This window comes from Chenopodium album, chromosome 5 (assembly GCF_948465745.1).
Source record: "Chenopodium album chromosome 5, dcCheAlbu1.1, whole genome shotgun sequence".
NCBI lineage: Eukaryota > Viridiplantae > Streptophyta > Magnoliopsida > Caryophyllales > Amaranthaceae > Chenopodium > Chenopodium album.
The window spans coordinates 61,554,654-61,578,148 of record NC_137838.1 but is presented as its reverse complement, the minus strand read 5'-3'; the positions used below and the strand labels follow the sequence as shown (position 1 = coordinate 61,578,148).

General features: G+C 39.0%; 1 non-coding gene across 1 annotated transcript; it reads left to right on the top strand.

The window, feature by feature from the left end:
• Positions 1 to 21,970: 21,970 nt before the first annotated feature.
• LOC145633515 (small nucleolar RNA R71) lies at positions 21,971 to 22,076 on the top strand. The gene has a single exon (XR_014112836.1). It is a non-coding gene; the product is annotated as a small nucleolar RNA R71 (small nucleolar RNA).
• The last annotated feature ends 1,419 nt before the right edge of the window (positions 22,077 to 23,495 follow it).

Below are 23,495 nucleotides of genomic sequence, written 5' to 3'. Positions count from 1 at the left end.
TGTAAACCTTTAGTTGAGTTTGCTTTAGTTTAAGTTCATCATCTCATAACCTATAAGTTTCAACAGCTATCCTTGATCGTCAAGATACTATGGAACAACAATATAGATTTTGTTAAGACAAAGTGCAAGTGCTTCTCCTCCTCACCATGATTCAGAGGTAGCTTCACCATTGCATTTAGATGATGGAAATGGTGATAGAGAAACTCCTACAAAAATTGAGGAAGATATTCTTAGGCTCAAGGAAGTACTGAAGGGCATGACCAAAGCGGAACCTTGGTTGGATATTCACGGTCTCACCTTATTTCTGAAAGAAAGACTGCCACCTGGGTTTAAGATGCCTAATCTCACAAGATTTAATGGTACAGGAAGTCCTACCAATTTCTTAAAACTATACGTAGGGGCTATGAGTCCTTGGGGTGTTGTAGGCGTCGTTCGAAGTGCGCCTACGTTGAGCATGTGTGAATATGCTTGGCACTCATAGGAAGTGGGAATTGACATATACGATTAGGGACAAGGAAACTAGGGAGCCGCCAAAAAGTTTTTAAGGAACTTGTAAATCGTTCACGGATCATAAAAGGCAACCACGATTATGGGACAACGAAAGGCAACAACGATTGAACCGTGAAGGTTACACCCCATTCATAATCCATGAGATTACTAACTTCATATGGTTCGGAACCATGAAAGGAGGATCGGGGATGATGGTACGAAGTGAGTCATGGAGTCACATCCGCCCGTATTGGCCTCTACTCGAATCTTATAGTGAAAAGTGATTCCTGCGATCTCCAAGGCATACAAACAAAGATTCAATTTGCTCCAAACTATTATTAAGCTAAATTGGTTGAATATTAATGCACCATATAATTCTAAAATATTTGTGATCACTTGAATTAAACAACAAGATAAAAAAGGAACCTAAACCGGTTGTCCAAATTATCTTATTAGGCGTGATTTTCAATTATATATTCCCTTTAAACATACAATATGGTGATCAATAAATAATAATAGAATAAAGATTAATATTGGAAGCAATTCAACAATAATATCATTATTCAAATCAAATAATAATAATAACCCTAATCATGATACTAGCAATATAAAAATAAGAGTAATTAAGTGAGTTAATTAATCACTTTCCGCGTTTCCTTGAATTGCTACATCATGAATAAACTGTTAGTAACTTCAATAAAAATATAAATCAAATTGAAACAATTAAACTAAATAAAAGTAGAGTTAATTTGGTCCAAACCCTCAGTTAATTATACCTTTCACGCCTTGGTTTAAGGACGGAACCTCGGGTTAAGTATGAACTCCTTAGAGTGCTTAAGGGAAGTATTTTGAGAGAATAGGATGGCTAGTATTTAGGCTAAAGAGGGAGAAGAGAATTATTTGATGATCAAGCTTGTTAATGATTGAAAAAAGGGGAGATATGACCTCTATTTATAGAGAAAAAAGAAGGGTTGAAAAAACAAGATAAGATTCGAATTAAATCGGATTGCGGTTTTTGTTTTTATCATATCTTTTGATCCACAAATCAAAATAAGATAAATAAGATATAGTTGGAAATCTCTTGAAGTCTACTTTCTAACCCAATTAAAATCAGTTTAAAATACTTTGTAAAATAAAAGATATGGCCGAAATAGTGATCAGACGGTGTCAGTTTTGGATGGAGTTTGACATTTTATTCATATCTTTTCCGTTATAGCTCGGAATTGATATAATAATATATCATTGGAAATATAATTTCAAGGGTTATCCAACCATATAAAATTTGGATTAAAAATATGAGGCAAGAAAATAATATCTGACTATCTTTGAACGTCTTTCAATTCGAATAGAATTAGGACTTTCAAAAAGTGGAGTTTTATTCAATTTCAAACTATTTAATCTTATCTTTTCAAAAAGGATAATTAAGATCTTTTAGAAACTTATAGAAGCTTCTAATTAATCCTAATTGATTTAGGAATGGGATTAAATAATTTGGACCCTCCATATGATCATTGGGTCGTAGGTAAGGTGAGCTTAGGTTCGGTTTGGGCTCAATTTAATATTTTGGCCATAACTTATTCGTTATAACTCGGATTTGGGCTTATAGTATATAGTTGGAAAGATCTTTTAAAGACTCATCCAAATATTTAATCATTGAACCCAGATAATGGACCAAAATAAACTAGACTAAACGTTTTTATAAAAAGGACACAAAATGAATTATTTTGGGTTTAAAGGCACGAAAAGAGGAAAATAAGTTATGGTTTGGGGAAATGGGATAGGAGTTGGGTTGGTTTTATGAAATGTAAATATGGATTTAAGCACTCCAAGATTAAATACTCAACCCGATCAATAATGGCGGTGAAAGGTTGTTCATCATCGGATTTGGTTTTGGGGAGACATTTTTAGGTGTCTTCAGAAGCCCCCACTTTGACTGAGTTTGTAGAAACTTCAGTTTTAAAAACGATAGTCAAAGTAATCGATAGGGACGGAGAATGATTTAAGACGTTCTGCGATCCTAAATCACTCTTTATACGCCGATACCTGGAGAAAAATGTTAGTTCTACAGATAAATGAGTAAAGGGATAGAATGCGTATCTGACACCAGTGTATCGGTGGCAAATGTGCTTGGTAGCTTCCTATGCTTGAAGGAATCCACCGGATGACTTTTGTTGAAATGCTTTCCATGCTTGAGGAAAGCCGATAGATAAGTTTGGTAGCTTTCTAAGCCTGAAGAAACCTACCGGATGATACTTTCCATGCTTAAGGAAAGTCAACATATGATTTTGGCGTTTTTCTATGCTTGAAGATATCCACCAATAATGCTTTCCATGCTTGAGGAAAGCCGACAAAGGAATTTGGCGGTTTTCTATGCTTGAAGAAATCCACGGGATAACACTTTCCATGCTTGAGGAAAGTCGACAGATGATGAGATTGCAAGTCTCTGTGTATCGAGAACCTTGCGTCGTGAAATGATGGTGGTTCGACTGTCCCCGAATGTGGGTTGTAGTTGGTTCGCTTGTCCCCGAACGTGGGTTGTAGATGGTCCGCTTATCCCTGGACATGGGTCATAGATGGTCCGCTTGTCCCCGGACGTGGGCTGTAGATGGTCCGCTTGTCCCCGGACGTGGGCTGTAGATGGTTCGCTTGTCCCCGAACGTGGGCTATAAATGGTTCGCTTGTCCTCGAACGTGGGCTGTAGATGGTCCGCTTGTCCTCGAACGTGGGCTGTAAATGGTCTGCTTGTCCCTGGACGTGGGCTATAGATGGTCCGCTTGTCCCCGGACGTGGGCTGTAATTGAGACCTGCAAAATGAAATTTGCCAAGGGACTCGTATAGACTATGATTGACTTGACCAAGCTTTGACTTGACACGACATGACATGTGTATAGCTTGTGGTTGTGTGTGTATAGTTTGAGTGTGTGTACACACATAAGCAATAGAAAATGCAAAAGCAAAAATGAAGGTACTGACTTCCCTCGATAAAAATTTTGAAAAAGTTTTTGAACTTCCCTAAAAGAAAATAATGAAAAAGGGAAGAAGTTTTGAACTTCCTCCTTAAGCAAGACGAAATGAATCGTATGGATTGAATTTCTTGTCTTGAAAATAATTTATGCATGATGCATGTTCTTAGGCCAGGAGGCTAAGGACAATTACATCATGTGACACGATAGATGAACTTAGGTATGGAGCTAAGCATCATATATGGTGTAAAGAAACGATCTTGAATGTCACTTAGGTCTTGAAGCTAAGAAGTGATTATTGCATAATGAACATTGCTTAAGTCAAGGAGCTAAGAACAATATGCTTTGTATGATTACAAATCATTGATATATAAATGTTTCTCAGCACATTATGCGATGCATGAAACAATGAACATTGCTCAGGTTAGGAAGCTAAGAAAGTATACAATGTTTCTTCTAATGAATGTTGTCTTGAAAATGATGAAGCATGCGCGGTAGGGAAACAAGATTTCATGATAAAAGGTTCCTAAGGGAAAGCTGATATGGCTATGTACGTGTGAAAGACGTGTGTGAAAGTGATACTAAGGCTGGCTGCAAGGGTTATGGTGATGGAAATATATGTGAGAAGATTCAAAGATGATGACTCTTTAGGCTGGGTAGGCTTAATGATGTGGGTTCAAGCCCCCAAGTCTAGCTCTAAATGGGTAGGGGTAAACATTGGATATTCTTTGACTCGATCAAGCATATGAATGTTAATATAAACGTGGATATGAATGTGGCCGCACCTCGATGTGAGGTTTCCTACGTATCCGTTAGGAATCAGGCCAACGTAGCTCTAGCCGAACTTTGCACAAGTGTGTGTACACCTCAAAGAGGTCTTTCAAGGGTGGTAATGTGGTTAAGTTGATGGTTTAAGGAAGAAACGGGTGAAAGGCTCAAGACCCGAGAGAAGCCCCCCCCCCCAAGATATGCAATTATGTATTGGACTTTGCAAGTTTTATTTTTCATATATTTGTTTGTTTTGAATTTCTTTTCTTTTTTTTCATTCTTTTGAATCAATGTAGGCAATCTCAGATCATGTGATCCATCACTCATTTAGCATTCATGTTTCTCAGGCACGGTACCAAGCACTCGATGAAAGACGCAATTTGAGACGTATTCATATCGAAGACATTGGAACACTTGCCTTTAGACTGTTTCTTTTTTTTTTTTCTTTTTTTTTTTGTGAACTTGCTTACAAATTACACACCTTCCCATCCCAGGGTTAAGTGAATGTGGGTTGAAGAAATGAAGGCCAAACGTTAGACGAGGCTCAAAGTGGTTGATGAAGAAATGGAATGTGATTGAACGGTTAACAGGGTATGATAGGGTTGCAAAGGTGCCTCAAGTCATTGGTGTACCTTGTGTTTAGTTCGGTAATTGATTTTTTTTTTTTTTTTGGCGAATGACATGATCGAATGCAAAGGAAAGAAATGATCATTGATGGAATATGGCATATAGACATAAGGATAAGGAGAACCTATGCTAGACTTATTAGGGGAAAATGGTTAAAACGAAAGAAAAAAAAAGCATGAAATCTCGTATGGAAACTTGTCTTGTGCTTCGTCTTCATGGTTGCTTATGAATTACTGGTTACCGCCAAGAGGAACAAGAAGTTTGTTATTGTTGATGCTTTGATTGGAAGAAAAGATGGAAGGAATGACGTTCCCCTTATTCTTCCAACTCTTGCCTAGTGATTCTTGAACTCGAGTACTATGGAACAAAATGAGCTTACTTAATGCATTGACTCAATACTCGGATTGGAAAGGAAGAGTGTATGAAAGAATTTTGAAAACCAATGGGGAATACTCTACCTATTCATATTACGATGGAAAACGATGCATGCATGGTCCTAGTATACGATCATGAACAATATAGTGCATTACTCGAAGACAAAGTGTGTGCAACGACTCAACATGTGTGATTAGGTGAGTTTATTAAGACTCGTGGTATGATCGCATGGCTAGACATGAGGACGTTGTGAAAAACAAAGGACCCAATGACCAAATAGCACGGAAGACTAAAAGACAAACTAACTTGATTAATTTTGTCAAATTTTAATGTTTACGCTATTAACTAGGTGAAAACAGTCCATTGGAAATCGTTAATCATAAATAAGATCAACCACAATCAAAGACAAAGAACACATGTTAAGGTTAGCACAAAAATTGATCACAAGAAACTAGGAATATGACTAGAATTCAAGAAGAGTTATGACTCATGGGTATAAAAAATAAATAAATAAAAATCTATAATCCTATGTTATTTGAGTTGAAACGGATTAAATGACTTGTCTAAGACTAGCTTGACACAAATTTAAAAAAATAAAAAAAAAACGCTAAAAAGACACCTAAACTGGACATGCTGTAGTATATCGGTTATAACTTTTGATCTGTGACTCTGATTGGGACGAAACCAATTGCAAATGAAAAATAAAACTCGGGGCTACAGATCCATAGGTGGCACGACATGTAACTCTTTGTAGAACTCTATATATTACCAAAATAAGTTGACTCTTGTGCAGTATACGGGAATAAAAATCTGGGTGACTCAAAAATTAAAAAAAAAAATCTATGGCTCGACTCTAATAATAAAAAAAAAAGGGTTTGATAAGAGAAAAAAAATATGAAGTCAAAAAATGCACATTGTAGGGAATATTTCAAGCATTATCCCTAGCTTGAACCCCACTGTGATCATACACTAAAGTACGGCGACGTCTAAAGGGAAAGAAGATAGAGCAAAAGAGTCGTCAACAAGTTTTAGGAACTTGTAAACCGTTCACGAGGTGAAGGTTACACCCCTTAACGACCCAGGAGTTCGTCAACTCTAATAGATCTGGAACCATGACTGGTAGTTCGGGGATGAAGGTACAAATCCAACCTAAAAGAGATTGAACATGCCCTAATAATAGGCCTCTTCTTTATTCTGATCGTATTCATGTGCGCTTTCTGACTAACATGCAATCAATAGGTTTACCCTAAACCTGTTTATCTATGTTGGTTGAATTTAATGCACAAATAAAACTATTATTGGCGATAACTTGAATTATAATCATATTAACCCTAAACAAGATTATTAATTATCTTATTAAGCGTGATTACAAGTACCAATTCCCTTTAAACATGCATAAAAGGCGTGATCAAGCAATAACAATAAATCAAGCAACATAATAATAAATCATAATAACCATGATTAAAATAATAATAGCAAGATCCTAGGCATGATACTAACAAGATTAATAACAAACCCTAGCATGTCACAAAACAATAAAGATTAAAGTTTTAGCCCTAACGTGGTACTAACATGCTATTAGGAAAGAATATAGGAAGCATCACAGGAATCATAATAAGCATATTTGATATTAGAAATTATAGTTTTTACCCTAAACATGATACTAGGAAGATCAAAACGCCCTAACATGACACTAGGAATCATAATAACAACCTAGTTATGATTTCTATATCATAATATCAATAAAATCAATTAAAGCACTTACTTGGATGCCTCGTACCTCTTTCTAATAACAAAATACACACGTTAGTAACTTCAAGGAAAATATAAAACAAACAATTAAATTAAATAATTAAAATAGATATTTGGGACCAAACCCTCAGAAATATTAAACCTTTCACGTCTAGGGCGAAGGCAACTTCGAATTATGCTAGGTGTGTCTAGTGCTAATGTATGAGGAATTGTGTTTGTAAAAGGGTTGGCTTAAAAAGAGAGAGAGAATTAAGAATTTCTTGATTAGAGTTGGTGATTGAAAAAGGGGAGATATGACCTCTATTTATAGGAAAAAAGAGAGTCGAAAAATAAAGAAAAGAATCCGAATTCAAATCGAAATAAAACTCAATGGACAATAGTTTTTTCGGATTTTGTTTTTATCATATCTTTTGATCCAGAAGTCCAAATAAGGCATATAATATGTAGTTGGAAAGAACTTGAAGTCTTTTTATCAAACCAATTGAAATCATATTAAAATATTTTGTAGATAAGAAGATATGGCCGAAATAGTAAGACAGTCTTTTTTGGATAGAGTTTCATATCTCATTCATATCTTTTTCGTTATAACTCGGATTTAATATTATAATATATCATTGGAAAGATAATTTCTTGATCTATCCAAAAATATAAAATTTGGATAACGATTATGAGGCACAAAAATAAAATCTGACTGTCTTTGAACATCTTTAAATTCGAATAGAATTAGGATTTAAGAAAAAGGAAAGTTTTTATTTAACTCAAATTCTTTAATCTTATCTTTTCAAAAAGGATAATTAAGATCTTTAAGAAACTTATAGAAGATTCTAATTAATCCTAATTAGTTTAGGAAAAGGATTAAACCTTTGGACCCTCCACATGATCATTGGGCCGTAGGTAAGATCTGGTTCGAGCCCAGTTTAGTATTTTGGCCATAACTTCCTCATTATTCATCGGAATTGGGCTTATAATATATCGTTGGAAAGGTCTTTTCAATCCCCATCCAACTACACCATTATTGGACCCATATCATGGACCAAACTAAACTGGAATGCACATTTTTCAAAAATAGGGTAAGAAAAGAAATATTTTCAAAAAACAGAAAGAAGAGATATTTTAATAAAAACATCCTCATCACTAGACTTTTCACACTTTCGCTTTGTTCGATAATTAAATGACATGAAAGGTATTCATCTCTGGGTTTGGTTTTGAGGAGACACATTTGGGTGTCTATAGAAGCCCCCACTTTGACTGAGTTTGGAGAAACGCAAGTTTCGAAAACGAAAGTCAAAGTAGCGATAGGGATGGAGAATGATTCAGAACGTTCGGCGATCCTAAACCATTCTTGTAACGCCGATACCTACAAACTAGCGTTAGTTAAACAGATAAAAGAGTTAAGAAACGCGTATCTTGCACCGTCGAGCACACGTCTCTTAAGGGTAACCGATTTGTTGCTGTTTGCTGTTGTGACAACTTTCCATAATCTAACGGAACGCCATCTTGTTGTTTTGATGTTCACTCGTCTCCGAACAATAGAGATTTTTTGCATATGTTCACGCGTCTCTGAATAAAGATCTTCTTTTTCTTAAATCATAGTGACAACCTTCCCAATCATAGCAAAAGTCACTGAAGACCGCCTCATCACGAACTGTCCTTCTCAAATCTCGGTGACAACCTCCACAATCTTAGCAAATGTCGTCAAAGACCGCCCATCTCGTGCTATATTCTCAAATCTCGGTGACAACCTCCACAATCTTAGCGAATGTCGTCGAAGACCGCCCATCTCGTGCTATCTTCTCAAATCTCGGTGACAACCTCCATAATCTTAGCAAATGTGGTCGAAGACCGCCCATCTCGTGCTATCTTCTCAAATCTTGGTGACAACTTCCACAATCTTAGCTAATGCCGTTGAAGACCGCCCATCTCGTGCTATCTTCTCAAATCTTGGGTGGCAACTTCCACAATCTTAGCGCATGCTGTCGAAAATAACTTTACTTGAAGTCATCCTCAGTTGTTGCGATAATATTCCGAAGAAAATCACCGAAGACTAACGCTTGTCGATCTTTAAAGCTCGCTTGAACTTTACTTTAGCCAATACGTCGGCGATTCTGCTGCTTGTAAACCAGTATGTCGGTGCTGTGAACCATAACGTCGGTGCTTCTGAACCAGTATTTCGGTGCCTTTGTGATGAGCCAATGTTTAGGCGCTTTAAGCTAAGTGAGATGATCTTTCGTTAGGTCGATCACTTATTTACGATTGTAATCAAGTCGACTACTCAATCATGTCAAATTGCTTATAGGGGCTAACTGGCGTACCAAGGAACCCAAAATTGATGTATGAGGTCGAAATAACCATTCTGAGAGGCTTCGAGCTCTGTCGCTGCTGAAATATCTCTGGCGTCAAGAATTGGCTTTGTCGCCAGACGTTGGGATCTAGAGTCAGGCGCTGAACTCTGTTGCTGATAGAGGAATAAACTAGTCGTTAATTGCCTATCCCAAAATCAAATACTATTTATAAAATCCTAAACCAACCTAAAACAAGTATAGGTAAGTATAGGGTCGAACCCAAAGGAGTTAGTTGGTGTTATCTTTAGCCTAAATCAAGCTATTTCGGAGATTGAAGTGAGAAAATGGTTGGTGTTATGATAGCAAAATTAGACTAATCAAGTAATTCAATAAGCTAAATGCTAGGGATATTGGTTCCACATGCTAATTCAATAATCGTGCTAATCGACAATTTCTTCGTTTGATTCAAGCATTGCAAAGGACAAACAATAGTAGCAATCAAGAGAGTTCAAGAGCTATCTCCTAGAGGCCAAACTAGGGGTCACTATGAGTGGCTAATCAAGGAAATTCACAATCAAACTCAATCAATTAAAGCAATTCTCAAATTGATGGGTCATGTCATTAAGAACTGCAATGCAATCTAGATTAATCTTATAGGTTGATCATTCCTAATCTAATTAACCACATGCAAAACTATGTCAACCAATTTAATTGCAACAATTCAATCAATCAAAGATCATCAACTAGCACAAATTATCAATCAAGCATGCTTCCCCTTCTCCCTAGCAACTAATCTACTCACTAATCATGGTGTAACTCAAGAACAAATCACTAGAATTAGCATTGATCATCATTCTAAATCAAAATCAAGAGAAAGCAATATCAACTACAATATCCAATTCAAATCCAAGCAATACAAACAATCAAAGATGAAACTAAATCAATCAAGTAAGAGATGAACTAGAAGAAGAAAATCTTACTAACATTAATGATTGAAAATGAAAAAATCCAAGCACAATTGATCCAATGTTGAAATACAAATCCAATACCAAGAACTTCTCTCTAACTTCTCTCTCTAAAATTAAGCTAATGAAAAATTATCTAAAAGTTCTCTTCAAAAAGGAATTACAAGTCTATTTATAGGCAAAGAAGAAAAACGGGATTCCCGCGCCCTCTCCAATAAACCCCGCGCCCGCGGAAAAATGGGTACGGAACCCATTAAAAACTCCGCAGGCTTTCTGGGCAACATCCGCGCCCGCGACAAAAGCACCCGCGCCAGCGGCAAAAGCGCGGCGAATCCCCTGCTCCCAAAGGGTGATCAGAGGGCCGCGGTCTCTCTGGTATGAGCGGGCTCTCCAAATTACCCGCGCCCGCGGTAAGCCCGCGGCCAGACCGTGGAGAGTTCCTGGTCGAAATCTGCCAATTTGGTGCATAAGAGCCCGCGCCCGCGGCCTTCATACCCGCGCCCGCGGCAGACTGGCAGGGCTTGATGCCCTCTCCATGCTCTCTCTGAGCCCTCTCCGAGCCGATTATTTCCTCCTTGCTTAGTCAATATAGCCCATCTTGATTCCCTTGCAGAGACAAATAATCCTATGTACCTACAAAAACAAACAATGAAAAGGAATAAAAGGGAAAAAGAACCAAATAAAAAGGGAAACACGAGGAAAACACGAAAAACACAAGGAAAGAAATAAAGAAAGGGATTAAAGGAAAAAGGACCAAAAATAAGATAAGAAAGCATAAAAAGGAAGATGAAATCATCCTAAAAGGCTACCCTATGAGTGCCATTAATGACACTCATCAAATTCCCCCAAGCTAGAATTTTGCTCGTCCCGAGCAAAACAAAGGATAAAAAGGAAAAAGAAGGGCTTATTCAAAATAAGAAAAGAAAAAGAAAGAGGTGAGAATATACACTAACTCACTTTCGTAGGAATCACGGTCAATTTTAGCAACAAAAGACAAGCCATTTAAACCCCTAGATCGCTCTAGAAGACGAGTGATGCTCTCGTAAAGGTTTCCTAGAGATAACCTATAACTCTTATTAAACAAACAAAAGAAGGAAAAATGAGGCAAAATACAAGAATAAAGAGCAAATAATGAAAAACAAAATAAAAATAAAAATCTTTGCGAAATGGACTTTACAAAGTGACTATAGTTTAAATGAATAACAACCTTGCTAAAGTAAGTAATGGTATGCACGTTATAAGATACCTAAGGTTGATTGAAACATAAATATGCTAAGCATAGGAACTAGTTGTCACACTCCACTTTCATCCCAAACGATCTTACCGCGTTCCCCCTACTAATCTCATATCTCCCCTTAGTGAGCGTCTCATAGATTCCACGAAGGAACCGGAAAAAGATCGAATTTTTGGCTTACTCGACATCTTGACTTCGCATCCCCTTTCCTTAGGCTATAACCCATGATTCCCTCCACCGATGAATGACTCAACCCCTAGGTCAAAAGGTCTTCCCAAAGGTTGTAACGTAAGGCAAAAAGGGTTAAGGTAGGCTAAATTTAAAATTTGGTGGTTAACCTAAATTGTGAAGCAAAGATTGGCCAAATCTTAACACCAAAATCGAGTTATCACCAAACAAAAACATATTAACACCCCCAAGCTTATTCAAAGCAACAATCTACAATCATAAGAACAAAAAGTGCAAACGCTTTCCCCCCAAGCTAAAAGGAGCATTGTCCTCAATGCATAAAAGGGAGAAAGACACTTGAATTTTTATGTTTTTTTTTTTTTTTTTTTTTGGAATTTTTCTCTTACTTTATCAAAGCATTAGTCCTTGCCTTTTTATTTGGGATGGCTTTTACTTAATCATTTGCCATTAATTTCCAAATATAAACAACTCAACCTTGTTCACCAATTCGAACCAAAATCCAAACTTATACACCACAATCGTCCAACATTGACCATTGCTTCACAAAAACCAAGAGAAAAGGAAAATGAAACAAAAGGCTCAAGAATTCTAAATATGTGGCTTGAAAAGAAGGGAAAAAAGTTCAAAGGTCTAGCAAGTAGGCAAATGTATCCCAAACCCAAAAGTAAAAAAAAAAAGAAACTATCCTAGAAAAAGGAAAAATACCTCCCCGAAAAGATGCCTTTGTCCTCCCTAGGTGGTTCGGTCTCGGTCTTAGGAATCATACGTTAAGATTCAAGATTAAGTTTGCGAAAGTCAAGGATCCATGCCGCTCATGCAAGAATATGATGAAAGCTTGAAAAAGGATGAATCTCACATGGTTGTAGCAAAAACTCACTAAGGTTGTCAAATCAAAGATAGGGAGCAACTACCAACATGCCACAAACAAGTAGAATCCGGCTTCATGATCCCCCTAGTTCTAGACAACTACCCTAGAATGCTTTATCCTATAATCAACCAAACGTATTCTCAAACCGTGCATACCATGACCACCTAGTAAGGTTATTATCCAAAAGAAAGAGTCCATTGTTTACAAATCCAAGTCAAAAAAAAATGAAAGAGTGAAAAATAAAGCCTCAAAAAGCTATGTACAAAACCAAGAACAAAAAGAAGAGAAAAGAAAAGAAAATAAAATATGGAAAACCAAGATAAAGGAAAAGTAGGAGAACAAAGAAAAGGACAAAGATGCAATCATAACACGTATTTCCCAATCGACAAACAAGCGGTCAAATGGCCACATCGCCAAAGACCCCAAACACACTAGGTGTTATAATCATACATCCTCGAACCGTTCAACTCTCCTAAAACTAATCCTAATCTAAGCAACCAAGAAAAGTAAAGGAAGAAAAGTAAAGAGATAAAACAAGAAAGGCCTCACCAAGCGTCCAAGCTATGCTGCAATAATAAAGGAGCAAGAACGACCTCCTCTAAGAAGCTTCGATGACCAAAGCACTGGCTATGAGCAAGGTGAGAAAAAGAAAAGAAAAGGACTATATACAAAATGAAATTGTTAGTAACTTCTAAACAAAAGCAAACAAAAGTAAACTTACGCGAAAACTATGTACAAAGAACCAGAGAAACCATCATCATCATCATCAATAGAAGGGACCACAAAACATCATCATCAAAAACCAAGACAACAAGATAAACAACATACCAACGAGACTACCAAGAGCGAAGCAAAAGAAATCCATCAAATCCCTTTCAAACACATCCCCAAGAGTCCAAGGTGCCTCCCCAAAAACCTACCCTAAAACATCCTAGTTGATTCCCCCCGTACAAAATAAGGGCATCGACCGCGATGCTTAAAAACATGCAAAGCTAAAAGGGAGGAAACAAAAAGCGAATCAAACAACCAAGGGGGAACCTATTGGCCACTAGGGTCGGCACCTCCATCACCCACATCCCAACCTCCGGTATAACCGGGAGGGAACCCATAGCGACCCTTAAAAAGGTCAAGTTGAGATGTGGATAATTGGTCAAAAGGCTCCGGTTGCATACAGAGCTCGGGGTGAGTAAGGTGAACATAGTAGTAGTCGGGGTCACCCCGATAATCACTCCCCCCCAAGACCCGGTAGTCATAATGACCGGACTCATCTGGGAAGTAACGCCTTGGCTCATCGGGGTTCTCAACCCCGGGCCAATATGGGTACGTGGGGAGGTAGATGGCACCGGCCCTTGTTGGGGCGGCACATAAGGGTAGTTCACCGGAGGAGTGACCTCCCCCCTACGCACACTAGCGTCATATAGGGCGCTAGTTTGAAAAGGCAAAGTTTGATGGTTCGAATACATACCTTGCATGCTCAATTGCATGCGCTCCATATGCTCATGCATAGCCTCCATCTCACGGAGATATGCATCCCCTTGGTTGTCTTGTTGGTGATGTTGTTGTCTTCTTCTTCCTCTTTGTTGCGGTTGTTGTTGTTGTTCATGCTGAAATTGCCATTGTTGTTGTTATTCTTCATCTTCCTCTTCTTCACCACCTTCTCCTTCTCCACCCTCACCATCATGCCCATCATCATCATCATCATCCTCATCACCATCATCCTCCTCCATAATATTCTCAACCCTTCCGTCATCCTCGGGAATCTTCCAAACAATCCTAGCCTCTCGAGTGATTGAGGTGGCAGCTGGGTTTGGGAGCATACAATGGTGCACATTTCGCACTAGCCAAGAGTACCCACTGTTTCCCTTAGTCTTAGAAATGAAGCGCAAGGTGTTAAGTTGCTTCATATCCAAATACATGTCTTCACTCTTTCTTATCGGAGTGCAAGACCTCAAGAAACTCTCTTGCTTGAAATAATACACCAATCTAGTAATCATACCACCACAATGAATCTCACCCGTCTTCTTCCCAGTGGCGATCAACTTACAACAATTCACGAAAAGATACCCAAAATTCAACCTTGGCCCCAAATCCGGCCTTGTAGCCATCCAAAGCACCAAGATCTCCTCCCTCGAAAGCTTCCCAAGATCTTGCTTACCAAACACTGTATACCCAAGAATCCGATGGAGAATACGAAGAGCCGGATGAATGATCTCGCTAGCAAGCAATTCCTTAGAGTCAAACGACTTCTTCCTAGATATGGCTCTCCACCAAGCAACCTCATTGTATTCGGTCTTGTGAAGGGCAACCAAGGGCTCAAAGATGTCGGTATTGGGGTTGAAACCAAGGGCTTTGTTGAATTCCGCAAGGTTCATGGTATGCTTGGAATTGAAAAGTTGAAAAGAGATGATATAGTCGGTATCCCCCGTCATATTAAACTCAAAGGTGGAGAAAAATTCAATGCATGGTTCCAAATAAGTTCGGGGGGATGACTTTACAAACTCATCCAAACCAAGATTACGGAGCAAAATGTTAAGATCGGCAGTAATACCCAATTTTTCCATATCCTCGGGAAAATAGTTGCGGGACGGTCTAAATTTTCGGGATTTATTTTTTTTATTATAGATAGGGGTGTGTTTAGCCCGGTTATGAAATTTGAGAGCGGGTAAAGGAGGAGGTGGGGCATCATCTTGAGTAGATTGGTTTTGAGGGGGTTCGGTGTTTGAAGGTTGGCCACGAGAGGATTGGCCGGGGGATTGGTTTGAACTTCTCTTGCTACTCTTAACTCTCCTCAACAAATCCATAGTTTCAAGCTCAACCAATACAAAGAATCACAAAGAACACCCAAATTCAACACTACCACCAACGTGAACAAACCTCCGTTCACAAGACCACCCAAAACCACCACAAACTACAAAGTACCTGTTACAAGCATCAAACAACCAAAAATCCAACAACAACCAATAGTATTAACAATCTATCACAAAAAAGAAGCACAAAAACATCCAAAATAATTCCAAAACCACCATACAAACAACCAAAAACATCATACTCAAGCTTAATCAAGGCCACTCACAACCAATGCATAAAAATCAATTGAAATTGACAAAAATAAAACAAAGGTGAGAAGTATACCAAGATTAAAGACTCAAATCAAGCACAAAACCGAGTAGACTCAAAATTCCTGAAGAAAACCACGAGAAAGAAGAGCAAACTTGATGAAAATGGAGTATGAAGGAAGTTTGGATGGAAATTTTAGAGAAAATAAGGGTGAATGTGAGTAAAATTGAGTGAAAGAGATGATTTGGGAGTTAGGGTTTGAGAGGAGGAAGAGAGAGAATGGGGAAAATTAAGAGTGAAAGGGAAAATAAGAGAGGAGAGAGAAAGAGAGAGGAACCGGGTCTATTAAAAACCCAGATCCCCGCGCCCTCTCTCGACAAAGTCGCGCCTGCTCCATTACTTCCGCGCCCGCGGAGAGACTGCGGGGCAACCGCGGAGAGTTTCTGGAAAAATCCTGAAATTTCATACCTGACCATGGCCGCGCCCACTCTAATTTGCCCGCGCCCGCTCCAAAATTGCCGCGCCCGCGGAGAGTTCCTGATCCAAATTTGAGAAAATGAGCCGCGCCCTCTTTGAATTTACCCCGCGCTCTCTCTGTTGCACCCGCGCCCGCGGAGAGACCGTGGAGAGCTACTGATCCGATTTCCACTATTGAAAGCAAGGGCACCCGAGGCCTCTCTAAGCCCGCGGGGTGCCCTCTCCCCTGCACTCTAAAACCTCTTATCACCCTCAACAAATACATTTAGTCCATATATGATGAATGAAGGCACCCTACAAAACAAACCAAAAACACAAGAAAGGGTAAGAGCAAAAATCAACAAAAACCAAAAATAAAAGAAATAAAGGAAAAGAGAGTAAAGGTGAGAATCCGGGTTGCCTCCCGTAAGCGCTTTTGTTTAACGTCGTTAGCTCGACGTTACCACCCCACTCAAGGTGGTTTGAAAAGAATCATTTTATGAATAAGACCAACAAACACTCCATCAAAATATTTCTTAAGCCGATGACCGTTAACCTTGAAAGAAGATGAGGAATCCAAAGGAGAAATCTCCACGGTGCCATTAGCAAAAACATCTTTCACCAAGAAAGGACTACTCCATTTTGACATGAGCTTTCCGGGAAATAACTTCATTCTCGAGTGGTAGAGGAGGACTTTATCACCCACACAAAACTCCTTCTTCTCAATAAGCATATCATGAGCTTCTTTGGAACGAGCTTTGTAGGTGCTAGCACAGTCATAAGCATCAAGTCTAAGCTCCTCTAGCTCATGAAGATCCAACCACCTTTTCTCCCCCGCACTTTCTAAATCAAAGTTTATCTTTTTGATTGCCCATAAAGCACGGTGTTCAAGCTCCACCGGGAGATGGCAAGACTTGCCATAGACAAGGCGATATGAAGTGGTACCAATGGGCGTCTTGAAAGCCGTCCTATAAGCCCAAAGAGCATCATCTAACTTGTCCGACCAATCCTTTCTATTCCTTGCAACCGTCTTCTCAAGAATGAGCTTTATTTGACGATTGGAGACCTCGACTTGGCCACTCGATTGAGGATGATATGGAAGGTCGAACCATTGATGCACTGCATGTTTCCTCAACATCTTTTGGAAGGCGTTGTGAACAAAATAAGAACCGTTATCGCTTATCACAGCCTTAGGCACGCCAAATCTTGGGAAGATGATTATGTTGAACAACTTCAACACTACTTTGTGGTCATTAGTAGGGGAGGCAATGTCCTCAACCCATTTGGAAACATAGTCCACAACCATAAGTATGAATTGATTACCATATGAAGATGGGAATGGTCCCATGAAGTCAATCCCCCAAACATCAAACACCTCTAACTCAAGAATGGGCTGTTGAGGCATCTCATTCCTCTTGGAGATATTTCCAACCCTTTCACATCGGTCGCATGACTTTACAAAGCCCCATGAATCTTTGAAGAGATGCGGCCACCACAAACCACATTGAAGAACCTTAGTGGCGGTTTTTGAAACGCCCATATGACCGCCACTTGGATCCGAATGACACATCTTTTGAACACTTGGCACCTCTTCATTCGGGACACAACGCCGAAGCAAGCCATCCACCCCGCGTTTATACAAGATTGGTTCATCCCACAAGTAATGTCTTGCCTCCCTCTTGAGCTTCTTCTTTTGGTTCTTGGAGAAATAAGGTGGAAAATCCCCACATGCTAGAAAGTTCACCAAGTCGGCATACCATGGGAGATCCTTAACCTTAATGGCATACAAGACATCATCAAGCATTCTATCTTCAATTGGTAGACCATCATCATGAATTTGATCACCCTCAAGGCGAGAAAGATGGTCCGCCACAACATTTTCCGTACCCTTCTTATCCCTAATCTCTATTTCAAAAGTTTGTAATTCAAGCACCCAACGAATCAACCTTGGCTTGGACTCTTTCTTGGCAAAGAGATACTTGAGAGCCGCATGATCCGTAAAGACAATGGTCTTGGAACCCAACAAATAACACCGGAATTTCTCGAAAGAGTGAACAATGGCCAAGAATTCTTTTTCCGTTGTTGTGTAATTATTTTGGGCCCCATTTAGTGTCTTGGACATATAGTAAATGACATAAAGCTTCTTGTCCACACGTTGTCCCAAAACACCTCCAATTGCCCAATCACTAGCATCACACATCAATTCAAAGGGTAGATCCCATCTTGGGGCTTGAACAGTGGGGATAGAGATTAGGGCCTTCTTCAATCTATTAAATGCTTCCAAGCATTTATCATCAAAAACGAACTCAACATCTTTTTGAAGAAGATCATTAAGGGGCTTGGAAATGAGTGAGAAATCCTTGATAAATCTTCTATAAAAACCCGCATGACCCAAAAATGATCTCACTCCCTTGACATTCACTAGAGGTGGAAGCTTCTCAATAACTTCAATTTTGGCCTTATCCACCTCTATTCCTTTATGAGAGATCTTATACCCAAGCACTATCCCTTCCTCCACCATGAAATGGCATTTCTCCCAATTCAAGACAAGATTAACCTTTACACACCGAGCTAAACATTTCTCAAGATTAACTAGGCACTCTTCAAATGAAACCCCACCTACAGAGAAATCATCCATAAATACCTCCATTTCTTCCTCCAACATGTCTCCAAAAATTCTCATCATGCATCTTTGGAAAGTTGCGGGGGCATTACAAAGGCCAAAGGGCATTATCCTATAGGCAAAGGTCCCATAGGGGCATGTAAATGTTGTCTTCTCTTGATCTTCGGGATGGATTGGAATTTGGAAAAATCCCGAATAGCCATCAAGGAAGCAATAGAACTTGTGCCTTGTTAGTCTCTCTAACATTTGATCAATGAATGGAAGGGGAAAGTGATCCTTTTTGGTGGATGTATTTAGACTTTTATAGTCTATACACATCCTCCAACCGGTGACCGTCCTAGTTTGAATGAGCTCACCACTCTCATTCTTGACTACGGTCATACCCCCCCTTCTTAGGAACGACATGAACGGGAGAAACCCACCTAGAGCTTGAGATGGGGAATATGATTCCCGCATCCAAGAGCTTGGTGATCTCTTTTTTCACCACCTCTCCCATTTGAGGGTGTAGCTTTCTTTGTCGTTCAATATAAGGGAGGGTGCCTTCCTCAAGCGTTATGTGGTGCGTACACAAAGCGGGGCTTATACCTTTAATATCATCGATAGTATAGCCCAAAGCACCTTGGTGCTTTCTCAAGACACAACATAACGCTTGAGCTTGGCTCTCGCTCAAGGATGCACTAACAATTACGGGGTAAGTGGAATTTAGGCCTAAGAATTCATACCTAAGGTGTGATGGTAGAGGTTTGAGCTCTACCATAGGCACACCTTTACCTTCTTTTGTTGCGGCCACTTGCAAAGCTTCATGGCTTGATATCTTCAAGCACAATTGTTCATCCACTTCCTCCATGCTTCCATTAAGCAATTCCTCATACAATGCTACCTCCTTTCATGGTACACCTAGCTTGTCTTTGTTCAAAAAAACATTCTCAAGAGCATCGTTAGAGGTGAGAAAGTGCTCATGCATGGAAGACACAACATGATTAAGAGAGTCAATCATCATGCAATTTTCAAGAGAAGAACTTGGATATTTCATGCTTTCATTCAAATCGAATTCTATGACCTCATCTCCTACCTTAAGGGAAATCTTTGCACACTTTACATCTATCATAGCACCCGAGGTAGCAAGAAAGGGTCTACCTAGAATAATTGGAATGGTAGCATCTTCATCCATTTCTAAGACAACAAAATCCACCGGGAACACAAACTTCCCAACCCTCAATGGAACATCTTCCACTTTACCTTTTGGAAACTTGATTGACCTATCGGCTAGTTGCAAGGTAATGTTATAAGGTAAGAGTTCCCCGGCAACGGCGCCATTTTGATAGAGGAATAAACTAGTCGTTAATTGCCTATCCCAAAATCAAACACTATTTATAAAATCCTAAACCAACCTAAAACAAGTATAGGTAAGTATAGGGTCGAACCCAAAGGAGTTAGTTGGTGTTATCTTTAGCCTAAATCAAGCTATTTTGGAGATTGAAGTGAGAAAATGATTGGTGTTATGATAGCAAAATTAGACTAATCAAGTAATTCAATAAGCTAAATGCTAGGGATATTGGTTCCACATGCTAATTCAATAATCGTGCTAATCGACAATTTCTTCGTTTGATTCAAGCATTGCAAAGGACAAACAATAGTAGCAATCAAGAGAGTTCAAGAGCTATCTCCTAGATCAAGTCTTTGATAAACCGAATATGGCATTAAGCTTACACTAGCTCCTAAGTCACATAAGGCATTATCAAATTGCATCTTGTTAATAGCACAAGGTATGGAAAAGTTTCCGGGGTCTTTTAACTTGGGTGGCATTTTGTTTATGATGATCACACTACAATTTTCAGTCAAATTGATTGTCTCCACAACATCACAAGTCCTCTTCCCGCTCAAAATGTCTTTGAGGAATTTGGCATAATTAGGCATTTGGTTGATCACATCGGTGAAAGGTAGAGAAAGGTGAAGTTGTTTGAGCATATCAATAAATCTCCCAAATTGCTCATCCAACTTGTGTCTCATGAATTTTTGGGGATAAGGGAGCTTGGGTTTCATAATCTCTTTCTCTACTCTCACCTCTCTTGGTGTCTCAACCACAACCTCATCTAAAGATGCTCTACTTCCCTCATTCTCAACCAAAACTTCCTTGGGGACCTCCTTGTTATCACTTCTCCTATGCAATCTCTCCTCAAGAACCTTACCACTCCTTGTAACAATAGCATTCACGGGTTTCTTGGGATCTAGGCCTTGGGAAGGAAAAGAAGAAGGGCTTGCTTGGTCTTTCAAAGCACTAGCAAGTTGAGAAATTTGGTTTTCGAGCATTTTGTTGTGGGTCATCATTTCATTGAACTTCTTGTCACTAACGGCCATATATGTGTTCAACAACTTGGTTTGATTTTCGATTATTTCCTCCAAATTGGTCCTAGAAGTAGATTGTGAATAGGAATTTTCACCTTGAGTCTTTGGAACAAACCCGGGTGGGGGACCTCTTTGGGAATTATTTTGAAAATTTCCCCTACCTTGATTGTTCCAATTACCCCTATTTTGATTTAGACCATAACCTTGATTATGGTTTCCACTACCTTGGTTATGGTTTCCACTACCTTGGTTATGATTTCCATAACTTTGGTTTTGATTACCATAATTTTGGTTTTGATTTTGACTACTATAACCTTGATTGTTATAGTTGCCACGAGAACTTTGGTTCCCTTGGTTCCTATAACCACCACCTTGGTTATAGTTGTCAAAATTTCCTTGGTTTTGGTAATTCCTATTCCATTGACCTCTTTGATTATCAAACCTTTGCACATTATTATTTGACACATAATTTACATGCTCACTCTCACTATTATCAAAATCATCACCACATTCCGGAGAAGCATGAGGGCAATTACAAGAGTCATGATCATAAGATCCACATGCATCACAAAACAAGCAACCACTAGGCATATTATTTGAAGAGGGAAGGGGTTGAGAGTTAGAAAAGGTACCTCTCCCCTTAAATTGGGAGGGAGAATTCGAAGCTTGAGAAGAAAAGGAACCTTCCAACTTGGCCTTGATTGCGGTCATTTCTTTCCCCAAGTTTGTCATTTGTGAGGATAAGTTGTTGATCGCATTTAGATGGTCTATAGAGTACACCGAAGAGCCACTCTTGCTAGTTGAATCCCTCTCACCATCTTGCCAATCTCTATAGTACTTAACCACGTCCTCTATAATTTCCACCACTTCCTCTTCCGTCCGATTCATTATGGGACCTCTGGCACCCCCATCGAGGCATGATTTGCCTTGAGGAATTAGGCCACCATAGAAAATTTGAATGACTTGATAAGTTGGAATTCCGTGGTGGGGACATTCCCTTTGATACTCTTTATACCTCTCCCATGCTTCGTAGAGGCTTTCATTAGGTCTTTGCTTGAACCCTCGAATCAAAGCTCTAGCCTCCACCGTTTTCTTTTGTGGGTAAAATCGGGACAAGAATTCCTTGGTGACTTCGTCCCATGTTCGAAGGGAATTTGGATTTACCTCCTTATCCAACCACTCCAAGGCTCGGCCTATGAGAGAAAATGGAAACAACTTTAGCCGGATGAATTCTTGAGAAACTCCGTTCACTTTGATAGTGTTGCAATACTTTTCGAACTCCTTGAGATGGTTCAACGGACTCTCATTCTTATTAGCTCTGCTATATTGTTTCCTTTCGATCAAAGCGATCATAGCCGGCCTAATTTCAAAGTCATCCGCCGGTGTTGTAGGTGGAGCAATTCCACTCTCAAACTTGTACGCACCGGGAATTCCCAATTCTTTCAAAGCAACTCTTGGTTGATCTCCCATGCCTAGTTCCTCTACAAATCCTTCTTCGCTTAAAGAACTAAATTCAAAGGACCGACTAACAATTCTTCTCCTTGAAAGAGTCCTTTCGATTTTCGGGTCAAAAGGCACAATGGATCGATCACGAGCTCTATGCATGCAAAACTTCAATGAAAATATTAATAGCACGGCTACAAATGTAGCCCTTAAGAAACAAAATCTTTTTGTATTTTTTTTTCAATTAAAATGAAATAGACTCAACAACTAAAGCTAAGCACCAATTTCACTCCCCTGTAACGGCGCCATTTTGATAGAGGAATAAACTAGGTGTTAATTGCCTATCCCAAAATCAAACACTATTTATAAAATCCTAAACCAACCTAAAACAAGTATAGGTAAGTATAGGGTCGAACCCAAAGGAGTTAGTTGGTGTTATCTTTAGCATAAATCAAGCCATTTCGGAGATTGAAGTAAGAAAATGGTTGGTGTTATGATAGCAAAATTAGACTAATCAAGTAATTTAATAAGCTAAATGCTAGGGATATTGGTTCCACATGCTAATTCAATAATCGTGCTAATTGACAATTTCTTCGTTTGATTCAAGCATTGCAAAGGACAAACAATAGTAGCAATCAAGAGAGTTCAAGAGCTATCTCCTAGGGGCCAAACTAGGGGTCACTATGAGTGGCTAATCAAGGAAATTCACAATCAAACTCAATCAATTAAAGCAATTCTCAAATTGATGGGTCATGTCATTAAGAAATGCAATGCAATCTAGATTAATCTTATAGGTTGATCATTCCTAATCTAATTAATCACATGCAAAACTATGTCAACCAATTTAATTGCAACAATTCAATCAATCAAAGATCATCAACTAGCACAAATTATCAATCAAGCATGCTTCCTCTTCTCCCTAGCAACTAATCTACTCACTAATCACAGTGTAACTCAAGAACAAATCACTAGAACTAGCATTGATCATCATTCTAAATCAAAATCAAGAGAAAGAAATATCAACTACAATATCTAATTCAAATCCAAGTAATACAAAC